The sequence below is a fragment of the Psittacula echo genome (genome assembly GCF_963264785.1).
Source record: "Psittacula echo genome assembly, chromosome: 4".
Taxonomy (NCBI): domain Eukaryota; kingdom Metazoa; phylum Chordata; class Aves; order Psittaciformes; family Psittacidae; genus Psittacula; species Psittacula echo.
The window spans coordinates 57,669,923-57,695,429 of NC_137738.1; positions in this window are offsets into that span (position 1 = coordinate 57,669,923).

The window sequence follows — 25,507 nt, forward strand, 5'->3', positions numbered from 1 at the left end:
TATTGTTTGTATTTCAACAACCAGCCTTAAAAAGAGACAAACATGACAGAAGTAGAATATTACATTAAGTTTTCATTTTGGAACAAACACATTCCATGTCAATCAGAACAAGAAATTGATCCAGAAACTCAAGTTTCTTCTTGAAACAAATTAATTTGGCCTGCTTGTTTTGCATTTTCAGTCTCAGACATTATAAATGCAGAGAATTATGTATATGTATTCACGCAATTATTAACAGTATGAGCAGCACATGCTATATTGTGCGTGATTTTGTTTTCGGTCCACATATATTACAACCCTACCAAAGTACTTTAGACAATAGCATTCCTTTATAGTTAGAGTATACACATGGGTATTCCTGAAATTATGTATGTTTAGGGAATATACTTTAGAGATAGGACAGAGGAGTGAGTAAAAAAAAAAAAAAAAAAAGCATAAAATAAAATTTAATGAGACATTGTCCTTTAAGATTAAGTCTTTCCTTTCATTGCAGTGTTCATTCATTTCTATGGAGTGTGAGTAAACAGAAAGGAAATAGCTTTTGGCCTGATGAGCACTGGGAGGATGTTTCTGTACAAGAATACTTTGTATGCTGTACATCCAGACAGTTTTCATTGCACTGGCTGGAAGAGATTTCCAGGCATTAATGTTATTAGTCAAAAATGCTGAAGCTGAAAAAGATAAATCCTCACCTAAATGTTATAGCTCAAGCAGTTAAGAAGGCCAGTGAAACTGTGATATACTTTTAAAGTAAAAAGGGCATGAAAAATGAGTTTGTAAGCAAAAGCTGTCACTGCATACAAAAGGCTTTAGCAGTCTGAAATTATACCTGCTGCAAATGTGATTCTCCAGATTATGGAGTGCAGAGACACTGATCCAGCAATGGTATGATTTCATATTACCCATGCCCCGCTGATGCAATGACTTAATCCCTGATGCACACAGGAAAAGCTGAACAGCACCAGACTTTCTTAGAGAGAGCTGCAAAGCACTGGGCTATGTTAGTGCCAGCTTTCGAGTCCCCTGCTTAATCTTTGCCTTATGATTTTAGAAAAAACCCTGTGCTTGTTTACACCCCCCCCCCCCCAAATAAGGCAGGATGGAATGAAATGGCAAAAAATGAGGGCTGTCCGCATATGAAATTATTAAAGATCCCATTCACTGCAAAATATTTTAAACAAAAGCAATAAGACATGACAGTCTTTTTTGCTGTTACTTAGTCTCATATGGACAGTCATTTGTGTTTACGCTCAGTAAGTTGTGTCAGTTCAGACAACTCCAAGCTGAGCTGTTTGTCCTAGTGGCATTTCAGATTTCACACCTCATGCTGTAAAACTTTCCAGGACTAGCTCTGTGCTTTGAAGTATACAGTGTATGGCAGTAAACATTAATGAGTCATAAATATATTTGGTCCCAAAAAATGTTTTACAGATTATATTTGCCTTAGTCTGTGGTGATACTGAAAGTGTAGGATGGCAGATAGCTCAAAATCGTGCTATTTTGATGAAGCAATCAGACTTTATGGAAAACTTTTTTATTAAAGGCTTAAAATAAACAAATAGGTATTTAAACAGATTATTGTGTCTGTGTGTTTTCTTGACCCAAATAGTCAAAAGGTTTTTGCTGCTGCTTAACCATGAATGAATTCCTGTTCAAATTAAATTGTCATAACAGTGAACAAACCCTGAAGAGTATGGCAATTTAAAGTGTGATGTTTAAGAGGTAACATTTTAATGAAGGTAATGCCCATCAGCTGGTCTAATGAAAGCAGAGTGTAATTATTCGCCCTGGATGCCAGCTGTCAGTGTATAGATACCATACATTCAATTATAGTGATCTGAAGATAAGTGTGCGATACCTCTAACATATATTTACAGCTGTATAGCTGTGTTTATGTGTCTGTATGAAGCTGAGTTTTGATAGACTTTGTGAGTTCACATCAAAATCACAGCCATACTGATTTCAATATGTCTGACATAAGAGCCACTTGCATAATGTTGGCTGATTCCCAACATTGTGGTGAAAGGTTTGAGTACAGACAAGGACTCAGAATTAAAGATCATCATGGGACTGAAGTATTTTGTTTTTCACTATTTTCTCTTTCACTATTTTCTCATAGCCTGTAATGGCAGTGATATCTTCCTTGGCTCACTCCACCCATGCATTCCTATTCCTTCTGTTTTTCATGTCATCCCACTTTTCCTCCTGAGCCCCTGGGTAATGTTAAACACTCTGTTTCCTGTCTTAATTGGTGTGGCCTCCTCACACTTATTTAAGGTTTCACTTCTGTGATTAGAATCTTTGCAGGCTGACTCTAGAGAATTTTGTAGACTTGCTGGGAAATAGATTGGCCCTCTGTGTGGGTCCACTTGCAGAACTATCTATTAAGTGCAAAGTCTTAATAAAAAGAAACTGCTTAATTATTATAGTGAATACCAGAAAACTGGAGAAAAAAATAAATGCACACACGTGTACATACAAGTATGCATATTGAGGTCAGTATATAAAGGAGCTATTCTTCCCACAAAACAATGCTAAGCACAAGAGATTTATTTTTTAATTACAAAGTAAAGTATTCCAAAATTGTCTAATTGATGGATGGGAAGCTTTAGCAAAGTACTGAACATAAGGGAACCTGACATTAAATGTTTGGTATGCTGCCATGACATTTGCTGAATTTTATTTTTATGCTGAATTTAAACCATCAGCACTACTAAATTTGATTCTTAGAGGAATAATGCACAATAGTGGAAATGCAAAATAGGAAAGAATGTAACTCTTGTGAATGTGGTCAGATGCTACATTTTATACTCTAAAAATTATTAAAAAAAAGATTTATTTTGTTTTGCTTTGAAATTCTTCTACATAAAAAGAGTGGAATGTTCTTTAAGAATTAGTGTGTTACTTTAAAAAACAATCCTTTAGCTTTCCTTCAATATAAATCTAGGCTTCTCAGTAGTCTTTTCCCCTCCCCTCCCCTTCCCTTCCCTTCCCTTCCCTTCCCTTCCCTTCCCTTCCCTTCCCTTCCCTTCCCTTCCCTTCCCTTCCCTTCCCTTCCCTTCCCTTCCCTTCCCTTCCCTTCCCTTCCCTTCCCTTCCCTTCCCTTCCCTTCCCTTCCCTTCCCTTCCCTTCCCTTCCCTCCCCTCCCCTCCCCTCCCCTCCCCTCCCCTTCCCTTCCCTCTTTCTCTCTTCCTCTTTCTCTTTGTGTATCTGTTATCTTTGTGGAAGGAGAAACACTGTCAGATGTGAACATTTATATTAATCCTCAAGATACTTGATCTACCCATTTTGTTGAGTTGTGGTAGTAGTAAATTATTCTACATTTGTATATGCATCTTAGGTACTTTTTTTGGCTTTACCTTTATTAGGAAGATAACTTGTACAAGCTTTTAGTTTTATCTCAGGTGTGTCTCAACTCTCTTGGAAGGTGAAAATAATTTGGGCACTAAAGCATGCCATACTCTTAAAGAACCCATGTGGCCATAGGAAAAGTCCTTGCAAGAATGAGCACTGGACAAGGAAAATAGGAATTCTGCATGCGTTGCCTGGCAGTTTCTCTGGATGGCAACCTAGTTAAGAGGGCCAAACATGTTTACCGTGGACTGCCTAAGGTATCTGATCAGTCCAGTCCATAAAGTCCATTTGGTGGTCCTGCAATATGACTCAGACTGGGTGATTGTAACACCTTTTTTATCTAAACATGGAATCCTAGAATCATAGAATGGTTTGGGTTGGAAGGGATCTTGAAAGGCCCTCCAGTCTACTCCTCCCCCCTGCGACGAGCAGGAACATCTTCAGCTAGATCAGGTGAAGAATTATCATCATCACATCTCTCATATCCTTGCAAGCCCCTGTCGTTTTTAGTTAGAAGATGCAACTAGTAGATAGATAAGAAATACGAGTGAGTCTTAAAGGATGAGCCTATGTCCCAGCTTTATCTTGGTAGTTTTTGGACCTTATCTCTCTCTCGCTTCCCAGATTATTCAGTATTTGTAGAACCTCAAGCTACGGTTGTAGTTTAAAAACACATCAAACAGTGCAGGGAACAGTGACTGAGTTACACAGTGACTATTGATGATTTCTAATTGATTTGGAAAGAAGACATGGTCAAGTATTCTTATAAAAGAGGTGAATAAATCAGTGACTCTTGCTGATAAATTAAGTCCATCTGACCACTGATCCTTAGAAACTGATCAGAATTTAGGGAGAGGGTATTACTAATTGGACAGGGTTATGATCACAGTATTCATGCACTTTCTCTGGAAAAATGATATATCATGAAGATCAAAAAGGAGCATTTTGTATTTGTGCCATGTCTGCATTAGGGGAAAAAAAAGGTAATATAATGTTTTGGAACTCATACATGCTCACAGTCCTAGTGCAAATAAAATGCATTGCTTTTACCGTGGACAGACCTAGTGAAATAAAATACAATGGAAAAACCTTGACCAGTTATGATTTTTTTAAACTTTATCTTGCTTGCCTATATTGAAATTTTTACACACAATTAGGTAGAAATTTGCTTATAAAAAGCAGCCGGGCTGCAAATAAGGCAAGATAACCTGTGGCCTAAAGCTTTGATCTGTAGTAGACTCAGTGGGCCTCAGAAAACAATTAGGAGGCTATCTTTCCTTTGAGAAAGTTTCTTCCCAAAAGACTTAAAGGGCTTGGCAAAATTTTTATTTTTAGCTACATAAAATTGCAGACGCTGAGCAGGAAGGTGTCTGCTGTCTGTGCCTTCACTCCAGGATGCCTTCTGACAATACTGTTCTGTTTTCTTTATAGATACATCATTTTCCCAAAGAATTAATGTGCACTCTTGTCCTGGTTTACTTTTGAAGAAAAAAAATGCAAAACATAAATGCTATCATTATTACACATTAGACCAGCAACATTCAGGGGACTTATGTTCACCCCTTCTTGGTAAGGGAGGTAGTCTCAGCGGGAAGGGTGAAACTCCCTTCCACAATATGGTTATCTCTCTGCAATACCTGGGGATACACTGAGGCACTTTGTTCTCCCCATACCTCTTTCCAAACACAGGAATCTGAGCTCCTTGCTTGCTTTTTATTTAAAGAAGAGATTATCTAGGCTCAGTTGGGAAGACCAGTTTTTCTCCTCCCCTTCCTTTCTTGCAGCTCCCCCTCTTTCTCTGCTTCCTATCAATAGTGAACAGAGAACAAAAGTTTTGAATCTTCGAGAGGAGCAGAATTTCATCCAAATTCCTCTGTGTTTGCACAGAGCTTGTTAACATTGCAACAGAAGTCATTGGAGTGATCATATATTCACTTCTAGAAACCAGCAAAAAGATGGAGACCTTCTCCATGGAGAATAGAGTTCTTAAAATATGACTGAATCCCAAAACAGTACATCCTTAATCCAAGTGAACCTTGGCTAAGATAGCTAACTTGGATTAAGCTGTCAATGAATTGGTCTTTAATTCAGATTAGCAGCTGAAATTCTGTTGCATTCAGCTGCTCATTCGACTGCTTTGCATTATTCCAGCAGTACAAAGCAGCAAGTGAATATGTCCCAGCACACTTCTTATAAAATCATGGATTTGTTTAATAATGGCTTAGCCAGCTTCACTCTTCCCTTTTACAAGTCACCTCAGAGAGACAGCAGTAAACTGGAAAGGCTTGCAACATGGCAGCTCTAAGAAGATTTTTGCCTAAGGGAATGTCATGTGTTACAGAAGTCATGAGAAAAAACAAACCTTTGAATGTTTTCTTCAGTTTGATTGCAATTTCAATAGTAGTTTCTGCAAAATATGCAAACCTAATATTTCTCCAATCTTCTATGTGACATGCTTTCTCATTCCTTCTTGCTGTTTTACCTCACAGTTTAAGTCTATCAATTCCCTCTTTCAGGTTGTGAAAAATCTCTCCAGAATAAGCACCCCATGGAGCCAATTATTTGCATGATTTGAAATGAGGAATTTGTCAAACATAACCCTTTTTTCCCCATCCTTTAACAGACAAGCTCCCACAAATATGTTTGCTGCTTAAAGTTGCCTGTCAATGTAAAGAAAAGTCTTGTTAACAAGAACTACTGGAAAGAACCTTGTAATTTCTTAGCATAACAAGCTTTCAGGATGTCGAGGTTGTGTGCCATATGTACTTTAAGTTATGGTATGAGATCTGTCTTATTCCTGAGTCAAGCATTTCCCAGGACTTGCTCTCACATAGCAAAATGGTTAGTACAGTGCAATAAAAAGTGGTGGATGCAATAAAAATGACAACGTATAAAGGCAGCTTAGAGTAATATGGAACTAATTTACTGAACATAAATATAATTTACCATACCATACATTTTATAATTCAGCAGTTCTTGAAACTGCACATACAGCAGTAAAAGTAAGAACATAGACACCTTACCGAAATCAGAGCAAATTTGTCAATGGCTTCAGTGGGAAGGTGCTGAGGCCTAGGATTGTTTTTCAAAGACCATTGGTAAACAGAAATGAACATTCCAAAATGTGATGATTGCAAGTACTTGGCAAACAGAGTACATCATAGTTTGCTGAGCATGGAGTTTGGCGTATACAAGTTATGTTCACAGAATGAGAAGCTGAGCTTTAGTCCAAATAAGACTGATACCTTCATAGGGAAAGGTTTTAAGGTATATTTTTGTATTTTTTTATTTAAGCCTAGTCCACATATTGTCTGTATACTGATTTATTTTTATGACAGTTTATGAACATATTATAAGCTAGTCAGGCCACTTTTGTTTTCATTAGTAGAAAAGAAAGTAGGCATATTTGAATGATTTACAGTGACTCAAGTGAAGCAGGTTCAATAGTGCAGTCATCAAATCTGCTAAAACCCCCCAGTGTATAAAGAAACTGTAGGATGTTGTCTGACCAATTTTCAGAATAGACAGTATGTTCCTCTATTATTATTGGCAAAATATGAGTTGCATAGTGTAATCTCTCAAGTTAAACACATTCTTTTGCAATTAGGCTTAAACCCAAATCCTAATTATAAAGGATTTGTAGTATTAATTTTCTATAGAATGGTAAATAGAGCAGGAAGAATTTATCCTATGAAAACAAATACTCAGTGAAGTCTAAGGTATTTTATACAGAGTTTATGGATTGGAAAAAGGAAGGAGTTGCCAGTGGAAAAGAATCACTTGTCCAGTAATGGGTGATTCTTCTTGAATCTTTAAATTACAGTACAGGTGGTTTGGGTCTTAAATCTCCATTGCATGAACTAGTCGTCTCAACTTTAAAAAGTGTGAGGTATGGAAAGGATAAGAGAGGGGTACTGACTGCATCTCAAGAGAACGATATGCAATTCTTGGAACCTCCAGGAAGGATGCATGCATTGCTGGGGAATATTTCCTTACAAGAGGAAGGATCAGTTTGACTTCAGTGTAAGCTACAGGTTGTCAGCCGTGAATTTAAAGTCTCCTATTTGTTATTTCACTTCAGGCACCTGGATTAGCCAGTTTAGTCCAGCCCTACAAACAATATTTATTTTGTGCTTATCTTTGTTAAACTTATTAAAAATGAAATGCACCTAGTTACTCAGCTGTCGAAACAAGGATTTGCATGAATAAAACATAAGTTATGTTTATCCTGGTATTTGGCTTCTCTTCTGAAATACAGAATTAGTATAATGAAGGAGAAAGGCTGTTCTTTTTCAGAGCCAAACCAGATCGGGACAGAATTATATGGAATTGTGCTTCTGCATCTCAGTAGTTTGCTTCAAATTTCAGGTGGTGATTTAGAAGTAATCAAATAGTGAAGACAAGGTCTTATTGGGCAACATTTCTTGCCTGTTCAAGAGGTTGCTCATATACAGAGGATCTGTATTTAAAATGTTTTACTTCTGCTCTGGAAGGAGAGTAGTGCTTGAGCTCAGGCTACGCTGCTTCAGGCAATAGGTAGAGAGGGAATGTTTGTAGCAGCTAGAAAAAAAATAAACTTGTGACTTTATGGATAGTCCCATCTTCTTTGATTATAGGGTTTCTTGAAGTCAGTTTGAACTCTGCAGGTTGGAACAGTATTCCAGGTGTGTTCTATTACATCTAACTATTTTAATAATTAATTCCATTACCAGGTATTTTAGGGCAGTAACAAACTATATACTGTGAGGAACTATGACCACAGTCACTTCAATAAAGTTTCATAGGAAGAATTTCTTTTGTACACAGCTTGGCTGGAGCAAAGTAGAATCTATAAAAAGCTGTAAGGTGACTCCGTAAAATTACAGGCAATGGAGTTACCTTCTTTATAATAAAATACCTGCTTTCTCATATACCTCTGTGCCAATGCCAAAAAGAGTTTCCCATTGTATCACATGTAGAACATGCATAGTTCTGCTTAAATTGGATGAAGTTTTATTTGCTTTAAATATGATGTATTATTTAAACCTCATTGCTTTTTATTTTTTAAAGTAATTGTTTTTCCTCTTTATTTTTCTTATATTTCCTTCTTTTCTTAGGAGAAAACTCCCTAAAAGGAAAAACAAATAAAATGGTAATTATGATGAACATAACCTTTAAGATATTTCAGCCAGTAAAATTCATGTTCACTTCAAAGGGATGAAAATAATATTTTATAATATTAATATAATAAATAATAAATTTCTTGGTTCCCATATAATGAATCATTTGGCTTAATTGTAGGCAAGTTAAAATAGATAAATAACTTTGCATTTTGATGTTTTTCTGATCAGGAGGAATGCATATTTCCCCATAGCTATGTAAGCTGCATGTGCACACAATATGTATTGTCTGTATGCAATGCATATGCAGTATGTTGTATGTATACATATATACAGACATGTTATGTTAATTTCAACAAGCAGAAGATACAATGGCTAGAGATGGGCAAAGGGGCAACCTAGATGGCAAAGCAGAAGGCTAGGAGCAAGATGGATATGGCATGTATAGTTTATTCTAGGCAAAGCCTAGAGCTCTTGCAGTATTTTAATTTTAAATAAAACCCCATACATTTGCTGCATTTTTGAGGAAGGATGTGTTTCAAGACACACACATGGTGAATGCAGAAGCAGTGAAGACACAAGCTTTTGTACAGAGCTTTGAAGTGGTTTCAGACCTGACTGAGGATCTCTTAACTCTGCACCTTAAAATGACAGTCTCATGAAATGCATAGGAGTTGAAACATATATTTCTGAAGCATTTATGATGAAAAATATGAGGTATGCTATAGGCTTGCACTGGCTAGTCAATCAGATTGGTGTAGAAATGCCAGGAATTAGCCAGTTGCTGTGATAATGGCAGAGTAAGCCAGCCAAATGGTGTCTGGTCATAATTTTCTGTTGCTTTTCATGAGTGGATGAAAAGTCTTGCTTAATTCAGTTGCTGCTATTGTTTTTCTTTCAAAGGTGCCTATACCTATCAAAACTTGATACAAACAATTGAAATGAAAATTCCTATCTCCTTGTTAACAGTATAAAATCATGCAGCATTATCAAGCCTTTTCCTTATTATTTATGGGGAATACTTAACAAACATAGGCCTGATTCAGGTTTCAGTGGCACCAATGCTGACCAAACACAGCTAGAACCTGGACATTTCTCTCATGTGAAATGCTGAGATTAAAAAATATTCATCAGACAAGAAACAATTCTAGTGACAATGCAGACAGAATATGTGAAATACACGCCTAAGTTGCTTTCTGTCCCTCTTCCATACATCAGGCCCCATGTCAATCTGGGTTTTGAATGACAAACCATTGCCTTCAGCTGTCCACCCCATGCTGCTACCAGACCTGCATAGCAAAGGCAGCAGAATGGGTGCAGTCTCACTCCATGGCTTGATGTTAACTCCCAAGGTGGCTAATGTATATGGAATTGGTGGTTGGTTGTAGGTATATGTGGCTGCAAATGAGGGTGACTGAGCAGCCAGCACATATAGAACTTACTGCTCTTGTGGGAATGACAGAAAGCTGGCATGGCCAGCAGTGAGATGGGCAGCACGAACTGTTCCCTTCACACTCACCAGCTGGACCAAATAAAGGCTGCAAGTCAAGGTAGTCAGTCTTATGACTGGTGGGTAATGAGCTTGCCCCGCACTTAATTATGTAAACAAAGTGCTTCTGTTTATTATATGAACTGAAGCTTTTACAATTATCAGGTAACTGTAAGAAAATCCTTCTCCGGGGTAAGCAGTATCTTTTAGGCTCTAGGAGATTCAAATTCAAGTTCCTTATTTCACTCAGGTATGTTCCCATGAAATGCTTTTGTTCTAACAAAATGAATTGTTCCACTGAGACATTTCTGACTAGCTCCAGTCATAATCCATTCAATACAACTAAACTCTATAAAAAGGAATAATTTTGCAGATTGTATTTCTGAATCTGTAATGCTTCAGAGGTGCTAGATTTATGCAATATTTCTTTAATTTATAAAAAATCCCACAATAATACTGGATTATAATACGCATCCAGCATTTTGGTAATTACAAAACTGTGAGGACTCTTTCGTATAACACTTAGCTTGAGCTATTGTTGTCACAATTTTGTTTCACGTTTCCTCAACTTTTCCCCCAAATGCAGACAAGTTCTGCACTGGGAAGGACTCCTACAGTGTCCAAGCCCAGCTAATTCATATATGAAGAGAGTGGCACAGACACTTGTGTAAGGCCTTGAAGTGATAACTTTCAGAGGTCCTGATAGAGACTTCCCAACTGCTGAGTTAACTGGCAGGTTAACGGTGCAGTGTAAAAAGCCTGCTGTTCATTTACTGAGTTAGTTCTGTGCATGGATACACATTCTGCCTCTGTTTCTCTAGCTGTCTTGTGGCCTGTGGTGAGAGGTGTGAACAATTAGCTAATGAAGAGCACACTATGACTAGACAGAGCAAACTGTTAGCAGATGATCATGGCTTATATTTATCAGTGAGCCTGAGTGACACGAGTAAGATAGATGTGCGTTAGGAATAGGTATCACTGGACTCCAAATTACTGTTCACCTTGCAGTGCTTTTTTCCATTCATTGTCAGAAGTACAGATCAAGCTGAGTCCCAGCCTCATCAGTGATGAACAGGAGTGGTGATAGTAAGACCTTTGAAATATTTAACATCTGCACAGGGTTTCCTCTTCTAGTCTTGCATTTTAAAAATAGAAATAATGGTATGTATTGCTTTTCACCCATTAGGGATTAAAGGATCAAGGCTTAAATATTGCACTGGCAGCACCGTAAGAAACCAGAGCTAGACCTGAAGATAGGTGCTAGCTTGGGACTCAGGAATCAACAGATCAGTTCCTGTCTTTGTTGCACATTTCCTGTTTGACCTTGGGCAGATCATTCTGCTTCACATCGCTGTGCCTTGCTTTCTCATCTGTAAAGTGTGGATAAAGGTGCACTGTGCAAAAACAACTATGTGGAAAGTATTATGTTGCTGCAATCAGTGGAAAGACTTGCAGATACTCCTGTCAATGAACTTGAGTGTGGACTTGTGCGGTACATTTTCTTTTGCATAAAGATTTTGTGAAAGGTAGACACAAGCAGAAGTGAAAGCATAGGAGTAACTGTCATTTCATCTGTCTTGCTGCAGGTGAGGCTTGGGAGCTAGATTGCTTTGTGGTCCTATGAGTGTAAAGTAATATTTTAGTAAACGTTCAAGAAATCTTCAATTAGTTGTACCATTAGTTGGTACAACTTAAGTATTAACTACTTAATACTTCAGTATTAAGTAAGTTAATACTTATTAATACCACTTAATGTAACTTAAGTATTAAGTTGTACCAACTAATGGAAGCTATTAGGACAACTATCATCTAGAAGCAGAGTTTTAGGTATAAAGAAGAAATTTTTGGTTCTGTTTGGTTTAAAATGAAATGGAAATGTTTTTAAAGGAGTTGCTATTAGGAAACATTCTGGCTTTTCTTTCTAGCTATAAACAGATGCTTATTCATATTATGACAGATTTACTAGCTAAGGCTGCTCTTCATCAGCAATGCATAAATCCTTCTTGCCTGATTGGCAAGGCTCAACAAATATGCTGGCATATAAAGGGGAAGCTTGCTTACTGTCTTTGCAGTGATTTTATAGTACTATTCCTGCAATATTCCTATTGACTTTGGTGGTCCAAACTATTCTCTTAAGATCTGTTCACAAAAACAAATTCTGAGGGATCATACTTTGTGCTGAGAGTTGGATGCAGACTACATCATATACAATATAAAACAAAACTCTCAAAGTTGAGAAGAGACTGAACACACCCTGCCTGTTTTGTGGTCACTATTTCCTTGAATAAATTACATGGAAGACACAAAAGAAGAAGGAAATGTTATGACTTTTTTAATGTGATCCTGCATTGTCTGAGTAAGTTTTTGAGTAGCAGTCTATCCAGCCCTGCAGGCTATATCCTTGCCTGGGAGTGGTCTGAAAAATGACGCAACACAACAAATTCCTAACAGATTGATAATGACTGAAAGTGATTACCTCTAGGGATGATGTTGTTTATTATACTGTTAGTTGTCTATAAGAAATGGTGACATTGGTAAATGTGGTAATGGAAACTGAACACCATGGAGCCCCCAAGCACAGGCCTTGGAAATGGAATTGCAAAATCTCCTTACTCCCTGACGTGATATTTTCACCCTAGAGCTGGCAAATTTCTATTCATTACTGGTGCCTGTACTTCAGTCATAAAAAGCTTAGATATGAAGTCTACTGATGGCCCTCTGAAACAGAATAAAATCCAGTCACATTTTTTAGGCAGAAAAAATTAAGTTTGGACATTTACAGGTAGATGTCTACATCCTAAGTCCTACATCCCTTTGATGCTTTTATAGCTGTGTGAAGAAGAAAAGTCACTTTTAGGTCATGATCCACGTCATTTATTTCACAACTTTGTGCTAGCCTGAGACAAATAAATACAAAACTAGAAATACTCTGGTCTCTCCATTGACTGTGAAGGATGCCAGAGGTGATCCACTTAGGTGCAGATGGCAACACTGAAAACCTCCTCTAGATTACATTAATGTATCTCAGAATGTTTAAGTTATTCTGCAGAGTCTGGGAATCATGAAGATTACATCTCCTTTTAAAATCAATGTGCTTTTCAGATGTCTCCTTCAAAGGTCACAGTGACAACTGAATTAAAAGACATGTTTGAATGGGAGGAACTCTCTCCCTCTTTGTGCAAGGTGAGCAATTCCACTTTACATGCTTATTCTCCCTGTAAGCATTGGAGGACATGATGCTAAAATCCCTTCTGCAGATCTGGCTGTTTGTTTGACAAATCTTTGCTTTGACTTAGTGAAACTGGTCGGGCTTTCATAGTTGTTGTTTTGTTGTTTATTTGTTTGTTTGTGCTTTTTTTTTAAGTTTGCCAATTTTGTACATTACAAAGGGGTAGAAAGAGGTCAGCTACAGTTCAGTAAGAAATGAGTAGAACATTACTGGATTTACTTTACCAAAGATCCCTTACAGACCTTTAATCAGAATTAATTTCTCTTCAGTCTCATCAAGGCTGAAAAACTTCATGAGAAGACCAAGCCATTCATCACTGCTATTAGAAGGTGGAGATTTGCAGAGGACTAAATGAAGGGAGCCGTCATTATTTGTATTTATGCAGCATACACACTAAACTATTTTTAGCTTTCATGTTGTATTCTTAACACATTTGAAGTATAGAACTGGAAACTGGGAATAATTTGTCTATGAACTAAATGCCTGTGGGGTGTAAGCTAAAATGCCTTCTTTGATCTAACAATGAAGTAAATTTGTGTCATGGACCACACACTTGGAAAAAGGCAGGCAGCAGAAAGACAGAGGGAAGGATTCAGCAGTGATGCTAAGGTCCATGTACAGTGGGGTTTTTCCTCTTCACTCTGTCCTAAAATTAAAGGGCAGTCGCTGAGGTGTTTAGAAGAGTTCTTAGTTGCTGTAGAACACAGCAAGACTTTGAGCTTACAAGTAATGCACATTAGTGGAAAATAAAATTATTCTTTGTTGCTTTGCTGGTGTCCATGTTATGATAAGTTTGTTGTCTTTCTTTAGGTGCTCTTTGTTCAGAGGTGGGAGAAATCAATTCATTAGGTGACCTCTTTAAATGAGTTGCTTTCATTTTTCCTAGCTGACAGTGTAATGGGTTTCAGGACTTTCAGGCAATATAGGATGTGTTTTTATGCAGCTTCTTTGTTGTCTTTTTCCTGTTTTTTGTTTTGTTGGTTTATTTTCTCCATTCAGTATGCTCACCTTACTTGTCACAGACCAAAAGTGTAGGTCTGTGGTTATGAAGTGTGTACATATTCAGTAAATTCTTTAAATATGTTTACAGTAAGATATACAGAACCAAATTCAACCCTCGTAAACTGTCACTGATTTTACTGAGGTTCTGTGAGGGCTGGGTTTGCCTCTATGTAAGTCAGCTGATGCTTTTCATCATGAGGAAGAGTCTGAACAAATGTGTCTCTTATTTGGGATATGTTGCCTTTCCCCTCTAGAAGAGAAGAAAATGTTGTCTTAATAATGTGCTGCTTTCCACTAGATACAAGCACTCTCTTGCTGACATGAAATATTTGGTGTTTCTTCATAATAAATGAAGTATAAATAAAACAGAGCATCCTTATGCTAAAGGCAAACAGAGGAGGATATTAAAAGTGCTCTATGATCGGTGAAATTCTTAGCTATCCCAAAGTGACTTAGGCTCACTAAGTCACTACTCTGATTAATTTTTTACACTAGTTATGCTCCTGAACCACTTAGTGTTTTTGGAAATCCAACCTGCTGCTAAATGGAAATAAAAACTGACTGACTGCGTAAATTTCAATCAGATGTCTGAAGACAGCCTTTAGCTATCTGCTCTGCCTGTCTTCTGGATGGCGTTGCCCAAGAGTTAGTGGTCTCCTGTAAAGGAGTATTTGAGTTGCCACAGGGATGTGTGCAACACTCTAAGATAAACTGAAATCCACTGGTTTACCTTGCACGACCAGCTGAAAACTGGAACTGGGTTGTGAAAAGCTTGGATGATGCTGTCCTGAGGCTAGTGATGTCCCTCACAGGGGTTGGGTAGGCAGCTCAGAGAGTGAACAGCTCAGTAACCCAACTTTAAAATGCCACTACAAGTCTGTCAGAAACTCTAATTGAAAAAGAATAGCCTTAGATATATAATAATTGCCACCATCTTACGGTGGGGAAGCCACCATCTTATCAGAAGGCTTGGTCCTGGTTTCTTGCTCTCTTGCTAGCAATGATAAAAGGAATTTTGTCCAAATAAAGATGCCATGGTTGTATCTGATGAAGAGGACATATGAAAAAGTGCCAGATAGTTTTAGAAGGGCAGAAGCCCTCATTGACAGCTTTTGAATCTGAGCAAAAGTCTCACATAAACTAAAAGAATGAGCACAGACAATACCAAGTACTGACTCTCTCACCTTAACAAAACTGGTATTAGGAGTACATTAAAATTACCTCCAGCCCCCCAGACTCTCATTCTAGTCCCTTTCCAACACAAATGAACTTAGAAGCCTCTTTGACCAGTTAGTAGATCTGTCCAGGAGGATGTAGCTATAGGAAAGGCAGGCACTGCAGTATGTCCATTTCAAGAGCTCTTTGGGGTGAGGGAAGGAACAGTGCACAAAGGAAAGAAGGAGACAAGGAGACAAGAGAAGGAGAGAAAGGGAAAAAAGAGAGAAACAGAGAAGCAGAGAGAAAAAAGAGAAAGAAGAAAGAAAGGGAGGAAGGAATGGAAGAAGGAAGGAAAGAAATAAAGGAGGAAAGAAGGAAAAAGGAAGGAACAGAGGAAGAAAGAAAAATAATTTTCATCAAACATGAAAAAAGAGGAAAATTTTATCAAACAATGATCTGCCTTGGCTCTGGTAGATATATGCCTTCAACCATTTGTTTTTTGGCTTTCAAGCACCATCCTTGCAGAGAAAAAAAGTGAAGGAGAGGACTTCATGATGTGAGTCTCATAGCCTGAAAACATCAGTATTTATAGGCTTCTGGAAAAAATCTTAAAAAATATGTTCATTTGTATTTCAGAAGATTACAAAATCTTCCTTGATATGAGTTTTTAAACTGTCAGTGGTCACTTTAAATCATCTTCACGTTGTATTTTTCAAAACTGACTATAGGTAAAGAAAACTAAACCACTACTAGATTGAGAAGGGGCGACTCAGGTCCAAATTACAGGCAAGAAAAATGTGGATTCAGGAGGGAACTTAAGTAGCTAGAGTGTTTCTTTCTTCTCTCAGTAGCACAGCTCTGTGTATAAGTATGACCCCATACAGCAGGTCAGCGTGTGGCTCACCAGCCCCATTGTACACTCCGTCCACTCAGTCACTATAGCTCCATACTACGCAGCTCTTCACAGCCAGTGAGCACACTCTCAAAAGAGATTTGAGTACCGGCTTGTGAACTACATTAACTCAGGCCCTGGTCTGTTTTTGGCTTGGAGGCCACTAAAGACAAGCACAAATGGGACAGACAGTTTGCCCTTTCAGTTCTTTCCAAGATGAGACACATTGAAGTATTTCCCTACATATCTATTTAAATTTTTTTGTCAAACTATTTTTTCTTCCTGTAAAAGTATGATATTGCCAAAAAAGTTAGCATTAGCAAAAGCCATGGTTTTAATTTTCTTAATTCATGAGGAATTTTGCTTAGAAGTCAGTTAAAGGTAGTTAGTTTTGAACAAGTGGGTTTTTTTGTTATATTTAGAAAATGCCAACTTTTGAAGTTTGTTTTGACATTTTGGTTCCAATTTAGAATTTATTCATTTTTGGCAATCTTACAAACTTTCATAGGAAAATAATGTTTCTGCAGCAAACCTACCTGGGAACATCAGCTGCAGAAGAAGGTGAAGTGAAAGGAGATAGAAAATTCTTTACCTTTTATGACTGATAACACAAATGTGTTATATGAATAGATGCAACAGCTGTATTATACTTCCTTCTGACTGCTGAAGCTGCTAATTTGTCCGTATCTGTAGCATATTATTAGAGCTGAATTACTATTGAGGACTTGTTTTCAAAGGGAAGCGTTTGTATAAACTCCTATAAGCTATGTATAAGCACCAGAAGGGCACTTGATTAGGGCTTTGGAAACTGGAAGAAAAAAAAAAAAAACCAAACAAAAAAGAAAATGCAGTTTTAATGATAAAACTGTTTTCAGTTTTAATGAAGTTCTGTAATGGTACTGAAAGTCACTCTTTTCCTGTTCTTTTAGATTTGTTGTATAGCAAGATGACTTTTGAAACATTAGCCTTTGAGACAGCGTTGGGTATTGGTTTTGCCATAATATTCAGGCTAAACACCTAAAATAAGGGTCAGCCAAAAATCACAGAGAAGTCAAAGTAAGGAACACTTGTAGACATTTTGCTTCTAGTATGAGAGGCCATCAGCTGGGAAAGAAAAAAGAAATTTGGCTTTCTCAGTAGTCCTAGAACTTAGAATCAGTCCAACCTCCAGAGCCAACCTTAGAATTAACTTCTGGATTTGAAAGCCTCTGAAAGACTGAAATGATACATCAGGTTTAAAATAAAAAGGTGGAAACATGGTGCTTCTGTTGCTCTTTGTTGGCATGATTTTCATGTAATTAAAGCTGCAGGTGTACTTTTGATTATGCAGGTATTCTGCTGTGTGGTTTTGTGTAAACAATATGTTTGCAGTGCTTGCTGGCAGATTGTTCATTATGAGCTCATTTATTTGAATTCCCCTGTGCAAAGAGGAAAACATAAGCCAAATTCTGGGCTAGTTTTCCTTGTCTTGTGGGAAAACTTGCACACTGGGAGGGAGGTGTTTTGCTGCTGAGGGCGCAATTCTCCTCCTTTCCCTTCAATATGTCAGAGCTGAGCATCTCCTGCTATGCAGTACTTGAGAACTATTAAAGGATCCATAGCATATACCTCTTAAGTTCTGTATTTCTGGGAACTCAGGAAAGTGGCTTCGTTTGAGATACACAGCTAGGTTTTCCCTATACAATGAGTCTGGTCATTTATGTTATGTAAAACCTGAATAATGGCAAAGTCTGTGGGTTTCATCTGAAATGGAAGCTGGCTCCTCAGTGTTCTTCCACTTATCAAAGATACCTCAATACTTCAGACAGAAGAGGGGAAAAAAGAAGGAGCAAGTTTTAAAAGTACTGTATCTGGTTAATCACACTTATTTACATGTTCTTGTAAAGCTTGTACCTGGTGCTGCAACAGTGACTTAATTTGAGCCTCTAACTGTGCATGTGTTTGAAGGTTTCCTCATGTGTTGTTTATCACAGCATGTTTGTTTTTTTTTTTTTTTTTTGTGTAATACCCAACACATCAGACAGCCCTTTGTATCTTCTGACCTTTATCAAGCTAAACTGCAGCAGCTCATCATTTCAGTGGTCTGGATTCAAGCATTGAAGCCATGGACTAAAATCTGAAGGCTCCAAACATCTGTATTCAGCTTCAGCAAAATCACATATCTGCCCTCTACATTCTTCCCTTCTCTCCGCTGTCCCAAAAAGGCATATGTAAATTTTATGTGAGAAAAAATAGCACTTCTGTTATCTAGATTCAGATATCTTGACTGCTGATTCTGCTACCCTACCTGAAAAGAGGACTCTTTTAAAGTAATTCTCAAAATCCAATTTTAAAGTAACCCACAAATCTGCTTCTGAGACACCACCAAGATATGACCCAATTAAACATCTGCATATCAAGATCATGAGTGTAAACGATCTTTTTGAAGGCACTGATGAAATTCCTTTCCTACTATCATAGATGCTTGCTTTTTGACAACCAGTTAATCATGGACATAATCTTTTAAATATGCATTAAACTATAGCTATGCCTAATCATCCCATTAAACATCAGCAGGTCATTCTTTGCAAAGATAAACAGCTTAAGGAGCATTCTTCCTTTGATCATGTTACCCCCTGATGCTTTTGAAAGGAGAGGAAATGCATCCTCCAGATTTCATCAGTCCAAATCTTCAGTGAACTTCTGCATTGTGCTTGTCTAGGTGACTGGGGTGTGGAGCTCTTCCCTGTTGCAGACTGAAATGTACATACGAATTTTAATGTGTGACAGCCTACACCACTGTGTGACTAGATGTTGATCATTTATCTCCTATGTGGAGGGGATGCTGGAGTGCATGAGTGAGAAAGGTGTCCCATTATAGCAATAGGCATACAGCTACATTATTAGGAATCAGCCACTGTTTACAGAATAAATTAAATTGGCGTTTTCCTCAGCAGTGCGTTTAGACTAAAGCAGGTTAGACTTCCAATGCCTAAGGAGCCGGCCTTTCTTCTAGCTCAGTCGATTGATCTGCAGTGACTGTATGTAGACCTACTCTCTTCAAAGCAAGGAGGTTTAGTCCTTCTCAGCCAGGCCCTGGGACACTAGCTTCTCTTTCTAGTAACTATAAAGGGTCAACATACCGAGAATGTGGTACAGCCATTTGCCTACCTTTTAGGTACCACAGCGTATAGGTTAGTCTGGATAAAACAGAGAGTCACCCTATTTTCCATTATTCTGGAGTAGAAAATCTTCACGGAATGTCATGGCTTGTAAACTGAAGAGTTCATCTTATGGCTTGTTCTCTGAGATACATCATGTCTCAGGGTCTGAAGCTGGAGAAATGCCCAGCTGAGTGCCACTTTCTGTGAGATGAATGCAAAGCTGGGGGGTTGTTTGCCAGCTGCTTTTGCATCAGAAGACACCCCTGGTATATGGTGTGAAGAGAAATGAGGAAAACTAGGTCTTTGACCGGTGTAGAAACAGATGTCAAGGTAAACCCCACTGGCTACCTCAGAGTGAGGAATGTAAGCATACATTCTTCATTGATAAGATACAGAATAGTGTGTGGACCTGCTTTAAGGATGTGAGGAAGAACACAAAACAGAGCCAAGATGATGACAGAAGTTATTGCAGCTTTGATAGCCCCACTTATACTGTGCACTGTAAACTCAGGCACTTTCAACACTGATGTTGAAAGGATATTACTGCTGGCCATGGCAGAAAGCCTGGCTATGCTCCTGACATACATTTCTGGAATAACAGTCCTTGCAGGTCACTGTGATGCAGACTGAGCATGCTACCAGAAACAAAGCTTCAACTGACAGGCAAAGTCCAATCTGCCACAGAGGCACCGGCTGCATATTGCTTAGTGATGGCTGTCTAGGGGCTTGGCAGATAGATATATCAGTGTGTCAAAGGGAGGTAATTACTGTATTTTAGAGGTTTCAGAACTCCAAGTACAGCTGTCCACCTGCTTTTTTTGCAGTTATTTTATTGAAGTGTATACTAGAGATCAAAGGTCTAATGCTTGCATCTTTGCACATTACATTTATCATTTTATAGCCTACTTGGCAGATTGTAAGAGTAGATGGCAGTAAGTTAATTTCCCTCCCTGCTTCAGCAGGGGTTTTGAAATAAGAGAATTTTCCTCAGTATCCCAAGGCATTAAATGTCAGCGTGGTATAATGAATGCTGGAACTGGATCTTTAGGAATGCTTAATTAACACTGTGTGGGACAAACTAGCCTTTTTCATTAGCTAGCAGTTTTTCATTGCTGTTCATTCAAACTTATTAAGCACTGGATTAAAAGGTGCTTGTTTGAATAATTTGAGTGGCAAAATGTCAAGTGTGGTGTCAACTAAGGTGCATTAACAGAAGCATGGATTATGGATAGCTAGGGCAGTAAAGTCTAACCATATGAGCCCAACCATATGAGCCAGTTCATCTGGCTATGCTCTTTGGAGAACTCATGTGATGCTGTGTGTTATCTTATAGCATTGTATCTTGCAGGAAGATAACACTCCGCCTTCCAAAGAGCAGCTGTTTCCCTCTTTATTCCTGCAGCAGGAAGCCTTGCCTAAGGTGCAGGCTTCCTAACGCTTGATGTAGGAAAACAAATCTCTGTTTTTCTGTTTTCCTCTTAAGGCTTTTTAACCACTGTAAGTGGAGTTTGCTGCTTGAATGATGGCCTGCCTTCCACTTCTTCTAGACCTGGCCATGCATTTCTGCAAACATAGTTACAGAAGTGCTAATGACCAGGTGCTGGGCCATGATCTGGGTCAAGGAATTGACCTGAGCAAGAATTAATTTGTTAAAAAAAAAAAAAAAAATGTTTTTAGAGCTATGAACTGACACCTTTCACTTTATTGGATTCAAGAATGTACAATTTCACTGTAAGGACAATACTTTTTCCCTTTCACTGGTAGACATCTATTAAATGCAAAGTGATATTAGAAATAGTTTAACTAAAGAATATGTTGGGGATGTCTCTAGTATACAGGTGGAACCTCTTTATATGAGATTAAATACATTAGGGTCTGAGGAAGGCAGAACATTTCAACAGTAATGAAGAGGCAGTTGGTAGAATCACTGTCTATGGCACTGTATCAGCTTAGGAAAAATAATATTGCCATTGTTGCAAATCATGCTGAAACTCTATCAGTTCCATACCCTCACAGTTGCCTTTTACGCAGTCTCCAGGTATTAGTACTGGGACTGGTGCTGTTCAACATCTTTGTCAGTGACATTGACAGTGGGATTGAGTGTGACCTCAGCAAGTTTGCTGACACCAAGCTGCATGATGCGGTTTACACACTGGAAGGGATGTTATCCAGAGGGATCTTGACAGGCTTCAGAGATGGGCCTGTACAAACCTCATGAAGTTCAACAAGGCCAAGTGCAAGGTCTTGTACCTGGGTTAGGGCATTCCCAAGCACAAATAGAGGCAGGGCAGAGATTAGGTTGAGACTTGCCTTGAGGAGAAGGACTTGGGGGCATTGGTCGACAAGAAGTTCAGGATGACCTGGCAATGTGGACTTCCAGCTCAGAAAGTCAACTGTGTCATGGGCTGTGTCAAAAGGACGATGATCAGCAGGTTAAGGAAGGTAATTTTCTCCCTCTGCTTTTGCTCTCGAGACCCCACCTGGAGTACTGTGCCCAGGTTTGGGGTACCCAATGTAAAAAGGACGTGGCAGTGAGGTTGGTACTAGGTGATCTTTAGGGTGCCTTCCAACCTAACTGTTTTATGATTCTGTGATTCCATGAATAGCATCCAATGTTTGTCTTAGACTACTGACACTGTGGCAATGGAGTCTATTAAGTAGACTTCCAACATATAAAAATAAAGGGGGTTTGCATGTTCAAACCTGCTCCCCATATCCCTGCCTGTCTCCCAGGGATGCTGCCAAGCCTTGCCCACCCACAGGCCCATCTCTGGCTTGGCCTTGTCCTGTCCCTGTCCCCAGGGAGGTGCCTCATGGTGCCACTGGCTGCCCTCCTCCTGGCTGTGCTGGGACAGGCCCTGCCTGTGAGATCGTCCGTGGGGAGCTCCCAGCCGCACTGTGCCCTGACAACAGCACTTGTTCTCACTTCACATATCTTTGTCCAGTATAACTTCCTCTTACACAGGCAGGATTGTTTGCTCTTACTGTATTACTTAATTATCTACAATTGCTATTCCAACTGTAATTGATCAGTTTACCTGCTGCAGAAATCAGTCCGATTTGTCAGGTTTTTGTCTCTAGAGCCTCCTGCAAAGCCTTGAAGCAAAACTCTTAAAACTTCTTAAGCCTGAGGACCAGGTTGAGTGACAAAGCTATGCACCACAGTTAATAACCAGGATATTCATAGCTGAGGTTGGTTTAGGACAGCTGGGACAATTCTATCTGTGACTTCTTTTAGTTTAAGCTGTTGATATTTTAATTTTAAACACTTTATCAAACTTCCCTTTAGCAGAGACTTTGCAGACATCTCTGTAGCAAATACTGATGCAAATCAGTTATGTATCTTTTATTATATGGCTTCTTAGAGCGCCCTTGTACTAAAGTCACCTCTGAGCTCTGAAGACTCGCTTGCTGCACGGTTTGTATTTTTGGAAAAAATACAGTTTCTATGTCGCTAGCAAGCTCTTTCTCAGAATTTCTTTTGACACCACATTATACATTTACCAGCATTGTTATTCTTCTCAGTTTTCTGCTTATTTCACAAACTTCTATTTTTGAAAGATGTCACGATGCTTTTCATAGTTCCTTGTACTCTCCCTTTCAATCATGCTAACTTTTCTTAAGGTTTTTAGAGTCCGTTTATTATGGTGTACATTTCCTCTGGACATCTCATTTTATTTTATAAATTGTCTCCATGGCAACTGTAAGCATTTTTATCTTTTTAGCTGCTCCTTTTAATTGAGCAAGATTCTGTGCTTCCTAATTTTTAGTGAGTCCTTTTTTTTTTTTTTTTTCTCTTTTTTTTTTTTTTTTTTTTTTACCCTAAAGCAAGCTACTACAGTTACAGGGTTGGAAATGGCATTTTTTTCTAGCAAGAACACTTAATCTGCGCATACTGAATGCAGTCATGCAGTGCAAAACAGAGGCTGGGCGCCATTCACTACTGAAATAAGTGTATTTTGTTCTCTAGTGGCTTAACCAATTAGATACTTCAATAAACAATTGGTTATAAGGTCTGAAAATTTTATTTCTGCATCACACCCTGTCACAACATCTGAAGTCTACCTCAGTTATCTGCCATCCTGTTCAGTCACTGCCACAGCTCTGATCATAGAATCATAGAATGGTCTGGGTTGGAAAGGACCTTAAGATCATCAAGTTCCAACCCCCCTGCCATGGGCAGGGACACCTCACACTACACCAAACCGCCGAAGGCTCTGTCCAACTTGGCCTTGAACACTGTATATATTTCAATGTCAATATAGATCTTTAATGTGTAGGTGTATAGGTATTCCTTATACTTGGCAAGAAATTGAATTTATTAGCTTTCATCCCTTAGAATGTAGGACTCTGCACAACTGCACAGTTCTTTATCATTTACTGTGAGGGTCGTGAGGCACTGGAACAGGCTTCCTAAGGAAGTTGTTGACTGCCCCTCCCTGGAAGTGTTCAAGGCCAGGTTGGATGGGGCTTTGAGCAACCTGGTTTAGCGTGTGGTGTCCCTGGCCATGGCAGGGGAGTTGGAACTTGATGATCTTAAGGTCCTTTCCAACCCAAACCATTCTATGATTCTATGATTTGTGTACAGTATTATCTTTATTATCAGTGTCACACAGGTTGTCCTGCTTCCACTAATTTTATGAACGCCTTATTACAACAAAAAAAAAAAAGTCAGAATTTTCTTAGTTTTGCATTTGTTTAAAAACGCTTACCTAGCCTTTTTTTAGCTGTTGCAAATAAGTTAACCATTTTCAAGGAGCATGCTTGTGAATACTGCTGTCTTGTGCACCTATTAGCTTTCCCTTCCACTGTAGCTTAAAAAACACCCCTTAACCTCTCACATTTCTGGGAGCTGTGTTTCCAGGTTGTTTTGCAGTCATATTTTATTTGAACATTCGGAATCTGCATTATGGTGCCTTCCCATATTTGGGACTTCCCCCTTGTCCACAGCTTCAGCACTGTTTAGAAGAGCTTTATGCAAAGTGTAAGCACGAGTTTCCAAGTCTTTTGGCCTTGGAAGAATTGTTCAGAAAAGACAGACTGCACTTGATAGTCACCTCATCTCCCGTAACAGTGCTAAGCCTCTCTCTGCCTGTTGATGACAGCTTCAGCCTAATTGCAGGCCAAGTTTTCTATGCACTGCTATTAAACAGACACCGGTTTCCAGCGGGCTGCAGTTGCCTGGCATGTCAAATAATTTCTTTACAACATAGCTTATCATTGTGTAGCCTATACAGCCTTACTGATCATTCCCAAAAGTCCTTTTAGCACATGTGCAGGCTTATTTCCATCCCATGACGTGCTGAGCACAGTAATTGCTGGAGGCCAGGGGTAACATGCTGTCCCTCCGGTCTGCCTAGCATGCTGATATGATAGGCATATCTGGCAGCTGGGCCATAGTATATGTAGCTGGGGGAGGGCAGTTCCTGGGTGTTTTGTTTATTTGAAATTTGTGGTGGGATGTTAGAAGTGTTTGAAGCAGAAGTGACAAGGTGTCACTGTCTTCAGTGCCTCAGCTGCTTCTGGGGGCTTATGCAGCTGCACAGCTGGATGTCCAGAGGATGAAATGAAAGCTGTACTCTTGGCTCCCTTCCAACTGGCTCCAAATGCACTTGAGAAACTTCCATGTGATAGTTAATGTAGCACCTGCTCAACAAACAAAAACCAGTTTCCCCTTCTCCCTTATACTGTACATCTGTTATTTTGCTGACATGGAAACTAGCGTAACAATTAGATTCATTACTTGCCCTCTAAGTTGATTCCAGCTAAGCTGAAAAGACCTTAGTGTGTTTGCTTGGTGATTGTTTAGGCTGCAGCACAAATTAAGAAATTTGCCCTCCAATGAGATTTGTTCTACATTGTAATTGCACTTGCATGTGTATGTTTATACTTGAGGTGAGACTGAGAGGCAATATTTTCTTCTGGCCAAATACAGACTCCAGCTCTGGGCAGAGGCATGTTTGCATTTGGAGTTCTGGTTCCAGGTCTAATTAGAGATTAGAAAGAGCAATTAAGCAAATGCCCGAAGAAAACAGCCTCATCAGAAATGGCATTGTTATACACATCTAGCCACCTCACCTGTCCTCTGCCCTTTAAGCCTTCTCTATTGGGACTTACTGGGACATTCAAAGTATCCCAGCA